At 56.1% G+C, this 7,500-nt stretch overlaps 3 non-coding genes across 3 annotated transcripts in view; all 3 read right to left on the reverse strand.

The window, feature by feature from the left end:
- LOC126328869 (large subunit ribosomal RNA) overlaps positions 1-1,372 on the reverse strand; it is a 4,234-nt gene extending 2,862 nt beyond the window's left edge. The window contains exon 1 of the ribosomal RNA XR_007561983.1: positions 1-1,372. This exon is cut by the window's left edge and continues 2,862 nt beyond it. This is a non-coding gene — a ribosomal RNA (large subunit ribosomal RNA).
- A 190-nt stretch (positions 1,373-1,562) lies between these two features.
- Positions 1,563-1,719, reverse strand: LOC126328844 (5.8S ribosomal RNA). Its single transcript, XR_007561958.1, has one exon. It is a non-coding gene; the product is annotated as a 5.8S ribosomal RNA (ribosomal RNA).
- A 356-nt stretch (positions 1,720-2,075) lies between these two features.
- LOC126328857 (small subunit ribosomal RNA) lies at positions 2,076-3,974 on the reverse strand. Its single transcript, XR_007561971.1, has one exon. It is a non-coding gene; the product is annotated as a small subunit ribosomal RNA (ribosomal RNA).
- Positions 3,975-7,500: the final 3,526 nt, after the last annotated feature.

Here is a 7,500-nt window from a genome sequence, read left to right on the forward strand (position 1 = left end):
GGTTGAGGTCGTTTCGGCCCCAAGGCCTCTAATCATTCGCTTTACCGGATGAGACTCGTACGAGCACCAGCTATCCTGAGGGAAACTTCGGAGGGAACCAGCTACTAGATGGTTCGATTAGTCTTTCGCCCCTATACCCAGCTCCGACGATTCCCGATTTGCACGTCAGAATCGCTACGGACCTCCATCAGGGTTTCCCCTGACTTCGTCCTGGCCAGGCATAGTTCACCATCTTTCGGGTCCCAACGTGTACGCTCTAGGTGCGCCTCACCTCGCAATGAGGACGAGACGCCCCGGGAGTGCGGAGGCCGCCGCCCCGTGAAGGGCGGGGAAGCCCCATCCTCCTCGGCCCGCGCAAGGCGAGACCTTCACTTTCATTACGCCTTTAGGTTTCGTACAGCCCAATGACTCGCGCACATGTTAGACTCCTTGTCCGTGTTTCAAGACGGGTCGTGAAATTGTCCAAAGCTGAAGCGCCGCTGACGGGAGCGATTATTCCGCCGAGAGCATCCCGAGCCAACAGCGGCGCGGGTCCGGGGCCGGGCCAGGTAGGTCCGTCATCCGGGAAGAACCGCGCGCGCTTGCCGGGAGCCCGAGCGCCCAAAGGGGCGAATCGACTCCTCCAGATATACCGCCGAGCAGCCAGCCAGGACACCGGGGCTCTGCCCAACAGACGCGAACCGAGGCCCGCGGAAGGACAGGCTGCGCACCCGGGCCGTAGGCCGGCACCCAGCGGGTCGCGACGTCCTACTAGGGGAGAAGTGCGGCCCACCGCACACCGGAACGGCCCCACCCCCGCGGCGAGTGGAAAGGCAACCGGACACGACCCCGCCGCGGATTGCTCCGCGCGGGCGGCCGGCCCCATCTGCCGAGGGCGGGGGCCAGTGCCGGATGGGCGTGAATCTCACCCGTTCGAACCTTTCGGACTTCTCACGTTTACCCCAGAACGGTTTCACGTACTTTTTGAACTCTCTCTTCAAAGTTCTTTTCAACTTTCCCTCACGGTACTTGTTCGCTATCGGTCTCGTGGTCATATTTAGTCTCAGATGGAGTTTACCACCCCACTTGGAGCTGCACTCTCAAGCAACCCGACTCGAAGGAGAGGTCCCGCCGACGCTCGCACCGGCCGCTACGGGCCTGGCACCCTCTACGGGCCGTGGCCTCATTCAAGTTGGACTTGGGCTCGGCGCGAGGCGTCGGGGTAGTGGACCCTCCCGAACACCACATGCCACGACAGGCGGCAGCCTGCGGGGTTCGGTGCTGGACTCTTCCCTGTTCGCTCGCCGCTACTGGGGGAATCCTTGTTAGTTTCTTTTCCTCCGCTTAGTAATATGCTTAAATTCAGCGGGTAGTCTCGCCTGCTCTGAGGTCGTTGTACGAGGTGTCGCACGCCACACCGCCAGCCGGCTGTGCACGCTACCGAGAAAGCACCGGTATGCGAACCGCCAGGCGACGGGCGCGCATCGCACGTTTAAGGAGACGCGGCCGGCCACACACAGGCGACCACGACACTCCCAGGCGCCCGAAGCGGGACAAACGCCGCGCGCTTCAGTATACGTAGCCGACCCTCAGCCAGACGTGGCCCGGGAACGGAATCCATGGACCGCAATGTGCGTTCGAAACCGTCGATGTTCATTGTGTCCTGCAGTTCACATGTCGACGCGCAATTTGCTGCGTTCTTCATCGACCCACGAGCCGAGTGATCCACCGTCCTGGGTGATCTTTATCTTTTCAGTTCTCCACCGTCTCTTTCAAGACAGTTGCAGAGGCGGGACTGAGGCGTTTGACGGCCCCTGTTCCATTACTTTGTGTCCAACGGCCTGACGGCCGATGGGCGTCGTACGGCTCCACACCGGAGCGGACAGGCACTCGGGCGAAAGTCATTCAAAAACCGGCGCCAGGCGCCAGGTGCCGCAGGCCAGCCGCTCCAGAGCTTCAGCGCTCGTACCACACAACAACACTTGCGCTAGTTTTGAGAGGCACGCGTGGTTCCGCACGCGGCGCACGGCTACTGCCGTACAGGTAGCGTGTTGCGCGACACGACACGCACATCGAAAGACATGCAGTCTAGTCGGTAATGATCCTTCCGCAGGTTCACCTACGGAAACCTTGTTACGACTTTTACTTCCTCTAAATGATCAAGTTTGGTCATCTTTCCGGTAGCATCGGCAACGACAGAGTCGATGCCGCGTACCAGTCCGAAGACCTCACTAAATCATTCAATCGGTAGTAAGCGACGGGCGGTGTGTACAAAGGGCAGGGACGTAATCAACGCGAGCTTATGACTCGCGCTTACTGGGAATTCCTCGTTCATGGGGGAACAATTGCAAGCCCCAATCCCTAGCACGAAGGAGGTTCAGCGGGTTACCCCGACCTTTCGGCCTAGGAAGACACGCTGATTCCTTCAGTGTAGCGCGCGTGCGGCCCAGAACATCTAAGGGCATCACAGACCTGTTATTGCTCAATCTCGTGCGGCTAGAAGCCGCCTGTCCCTCTAAGAAGAAAAGTAATCGCTGACAGCACGAAGGATGTCACGCGACTAGTTAGCAGGCTAGAGTCTCGTTCGTTATCGGAATTAACCAGACAAATCGCTCCACCAACTAAGAACGGCCATGCACCACCACCCCACCGAATCAAGAAAGAGCTATCAATCTGTCAATCCTTCCGGTGTCCGGGCCTGGTGAGGTTTCCCGTGTTGAGTCAAATTAAGCCGCAGGCTCCACTCCTGGTGGTGCCCTTCCGTCAATTCCTTTAAGTTTCAGCTTTGCAACCATACTTCCCCCGGAACCCAAAAGCTTTGGTTTCCCGGAGGCTGCCCGCCGAGTCATCGGAGGAACTGCGGCGGATCGCTGGCTGGCATCGTTTATGGTTAGAACTAGGGCGGTATCTGATCGCCTTCGAACCTCTAACTTTCGTTCTTGATTAATGAAAACATACTTGGCAAATGCTTTTCGCTTCTGTTCGTCTTGCGACGATCCAAGAATTTCACCTCTAACGTCGCAATACGAATGCCCCCCGCCTGTCCCCTATTAATCATTACCTCGGGTTCCGAAAACCAACAAAATAGAACCGAGGTCCTATTCCATTATTCCATGCACACAGTATTCAGGCGGGCTTGCCTGCTTTAAGCACTCTAATTTGTTCAAAGTAAACGTGCCGGCCCACCGAGACACTCAACTAAGAGCACCCTGGTAGGATTTCAACGGGGTCCGCCTCGGGACGCGCAAGCACGCCTTCGGCTCGCCCCACCGGCAGGACGTCCCACGATACATGCCAGTTAAACACCGACGGGCGGTGAACCAACAGCGTGGACACAAATCCAACTACGAGCTTTTTAACCGCAACAAACTTTAATATACGCTATTGGAGCTGGAATTACCCGCGGCTGCTGGCACCAGACTTGCCCTCCAATAGATACTCGTTAAAGGATTTAAAGTGTACTCATTCCGATTACGGGGCCTCGGATGAGTCCCGTATCGTTATTTTTCGTCACTACCTCCCCGTGCCGGGAGTGGGTAATTTGCGCGCCTGCTGCCTTCCTTGGATGTGGTAGCCGTTTCTCAGGCTCCCTCTCCGGAATCGAACCCTGATTCCCCGTTACCCGTTACAACCATGGTAGGCGCAGAACCTACCATCGACAGTTGATAAGGCAGACATTTGAAAGATGCGTCGCCGGTACGAGGACCGTGCGATCAGCCCAAAGTTATTCAGAGTCACCAAGGCAAACGGACCAGACGAGCCAATCCGATTGGTTTTGATCTAATAAAAGCGTCCCTTCCATCTCTGGTCGGGACTCCTGTTTGCATGTATAGCTCTAGAATTACACAGTTATCCAAGTAACGTGGGTACGATCTAAGGAACCATAACTGATTTAATGAGCCATTCGCGGTTTCACCTTAATGCGGCTTGTACTGAGACATGCATGGCTTAATCTTTGAGACAAGCATATGACTACTGGCAGGATCAACCAGGGAGCTGCGTCAACGAGAGCTGAGCAGACCGGCCCGCCGGGAGTGTGTCCCGAGGGCCCGCGCGAACACGCAAGCGTCCGCTCAATTATTCTGCAAACAGGAGGAGGCTGAGCTCCCCTGCACGATACACCTCGAAACCCTCTCAGGTCCCGGGCGGCGCGCAGCGCCGTCCTAAGTACTTGGTCGGGTTCGAGAGAGGCGCAATCGCCCGGAGATGGGCGAGTAGACGCTTTCAGTGCGAACACCCGTGCTCCCAACTGAGCTTGCCGCTGCCGACAGAGGCCCGGGAGCGTGCTGTCGTGGCATTGCCGGCGGGAAACAACACGCGCCACCTACGGTGACCGGCAGCTCCAACGCCAGCGCCACAGAAGGGCAAAGCCCCACTTGGGTGCAGAAGCGAACTCTCCCAGCACAGCGCACGCGCCAACACGTCCGCAGAGCTGCGATACAAACCACCTGCGAGAACCGCTGGGGCGAGACCGAGCAGCAGACGGCGTCGCGACGCCGAGTGCCGGGCGGCGGCGCATCCTCAACGCACACAGTCCGCAATCGGACCAGCACACTGCAGATGTCCACCGCGCTTCGCACCGGGCTCGGCAGAACCCACTTTGGCCGCCTGGCGCCGCGCGCAGGGTGCGCCGGCGCATAGCTGGGACGCCAGCCGGGCCCGTCGGCCGGCGCTCCTGCCACTGGGCGCCCCCCACCAGCCGGCTGTAGTGCGTGCGCTCACGCAGCGCGCGGCCAGCACGCCGGGCGGCCCCCCCTCACCGGCCGGGGACTGTCCCGCCAAGCCACAGCCTCGTATCGCTTCATACCCACATGGCCAACTCAGGTTCGGGGGCATGGCGGGTACCGCCGAAACAACCGGTTCATAGATGTACCGATCGTCGCTATCACCGATGCACCTGCAGCGCGAACAACCGCTCAACAACTGATTTCCAGTTCATTTGCGGATCTTTGGCAGCAAACGTATACGTCAATCTACATTTGCGAAATCTACGATTCTGGCATGCCTGCATGTTATGTGTCACGACACGCTACATCAGCCCACATACACACTGCGGCATGTACACGAGAGAACACGTGGAAGATGGTCCGCGCACGTGTGCAATGTCCCTTGCGCGGTCGACTGTCAACCGGCCTCTGTAGCATGTCGCAGATGTGGAACGCGGTCCACCGTGCTATCATGTTGTGTGGGGCAATACGATTAAATAGGAAAACCCTCGTCGCTACATCAACAGACGGCTCACGCTGATTCCCGGCAGAGGGAGGAGGGGGGGGGGGGGGGGCCAACATGCAATACTTTCGTCCGTACCTACCTACCACATGTCTGTACGGCGTACAACAGTGCAATCTCGCTGTAATGGGGAGACGAGACAAGTAGCATCGTGCACAACATATGGCCCTTATGATTCGCCATTGTAGGGCGCAGCCGGTGTACGGTCAAGCATGTGCCACATTATGTCACTCAGTACGTAACGACGGATGATCAGTGTGGGTTACGCGTACATCAGCGGACAGTCCACACAGGCCGTACCACAACGTACACTGACTGCATCGACAACCGAATGCAACTGAACAGCTGCAAGGCTCATTTCACAAACAAACGCCTGACCGACCAGCTTGGAAGGGCAGGAGGGGAGGGCGATATTCGTTCTGTAGCGGTACAACCCCGTTCCAGTGGTTAGCGGGACTGTGTAGAAAGTACGCAACACTCGAAAGACCTTTATGTGAGGGTACGCACCATGCATCAAGAAATACACATGACACCAGAGGATCCAAGCAGTGAACTATGTTCAGAGGGTTGCTGTTAGGCAAAGCTACATTCCTGTGACGTTACATGTGACAGTTAAGGTGCAGTGTAAGTTAGGTTAAGGTGCAGCGTAAGTTAGGTTAAGGTGCAGCGTAAGTTAGGTTAAGGTGCAGCGTAAGTTAGGTTAAGGTGCAGCGTAACTTGGGTTAAGGTGCAGCGTAACTTGGGTTAAGGTGCAGCGTAACTTGGGTTAAGGTGCAGCGTAACTTGGGGTTAAGGTGCAGCGTAACTTGGGTTAAGGTGCAGCGTAACTTGGGTTAAGGTGCAGCGTAACTTGGGTTAAGGTGCAGCGTAACTTGGGTTAAGGTGCAGCGTAACTTGGGTTAAGGTGCAGCGTAACTTGGGTTAAGGTGCAGCGTAAACTTGGGTTAAGGTGCAGCGTAACTTGGGTTAAGGTGCAGCGTAACTTGGGTTAAGGTGCAGCGTAACTTGGGTTAAGGTGCAGCGTAACTTGGGTTAAGGTGCAGCGTAACTTGGGTTAAGGTGCAGCGTAACTTGGGTTAAGGTGCAGCGTAACTTGGGTTAAGGTGCAGCGTAACTTGGGTTAAGGTGCAGCGTAACTTGGGTTAAGGTGCAGCGTAACTTGGGTTAAGGTGCAGCGTAACTTGGGTTAAGGTGCAGCGTAACTTGGGTTAAAGGTGCAGCGTAACTTGGGTTAAGGTGCAGCGTAACTTGGGTTAAGGTGCAGCGTAACTTGGGTTAAGGTGCAGCGTAACTTGGGTTAAGGTGCAGCGTAACTTAGGTTAAGGTGCAGCGTAACTTAGGTTAAGGTGCCAACGTGGGTTAGGTTAAGGGGCCAACGTGGGTTAGGTTAAGGGCCAACGTGGGTTAGGTTAAGGGCCAACGTGGGTTAGGTTAAGGGCCAACGTGGGTTAGGTTAAGGGCCAACGTGGGTTAGGTTAAGGGCCAACGTGGTTAGGTTAAGGGCCAACGTGGGTTAGGTTAAGGGCCAACGTGGGTTAGGTTAAGGGGCCAACGTGGGTGTTAGGTTAAGGGCCAACGTGGGTTAGGTTAAGGGCCAACGTGGGTTAGGTTAAGGGCCAACGTGGGTTAGGTTAAGGGCCAACGTGGGTTAGGTTAAGGGCCAACGTGGGTTAGGTTAAGGGCCAACGTGGGTTAGGTTAAGGGCCAACGTGGGTTAGGTTAAGGGCCAACGTGGGTTAGGTTAAGGGCCAACGTGGGTTAGGTTAAGGGCCAACGTGGGTTAGGTTAAGGGCCAACGTGGGTTAGGTTAAGGGCCAACGTGGGTTAGGTTAAGGCAACGTGGGTTATGTTAAGGGCCAACGTGGGTTAGGTTGCCAGAGATGTGTCAAATCAGGATGTACGTTTGGCTGGTGTCAGGTGGTGGGTTGGTTCGATGCCTTTATAAGGAGTGTGGCCAAAGGGTATTTTATTACTTGTACCTTTTGTGTTGTGGCGTGGCGTTGCGTCCTGTGTTGATACTGGGTGGACCACTGTGGGTGTTGCTGGCTGATTTGAGCTGCGTTGTTTGCGGGTGGTGTGAGACATTCTGTCTTATTAGTGGACGTGACGTTCCTCTTGTCGTTCTTTGGATAGTGTCCTGTGGCAGCGAGGATAAAATGGATGTTGTTGAACGATAGTGCTTTGGTGCTTTCGCTTTGTTACACACAGAGTGGACTGTGAGATAGGGTGACTGGGTCGAGTGCGGTTCACACTGTCCTCCCCAGTTTACAGTATGTATCATCTATGTATGTG

This window comes from Schistocerca gregaria, unplaced genomic scaffold, assembly GCF_023897955.1.
Source record: "Schistocerca gregaria isolate iqSchGreg1 unplaced genomic scaffold, iqSchGreg1.2 ptg001142l, whole genome shotgun sequence".
Classification (NCBI taxonomy): domain Eukaryota; kingdom Metazoa; phylum Arthropoda; class Insecta; order Orthoptera; family Acrididae; genus Schistocerca; species Schistocerca gregaria.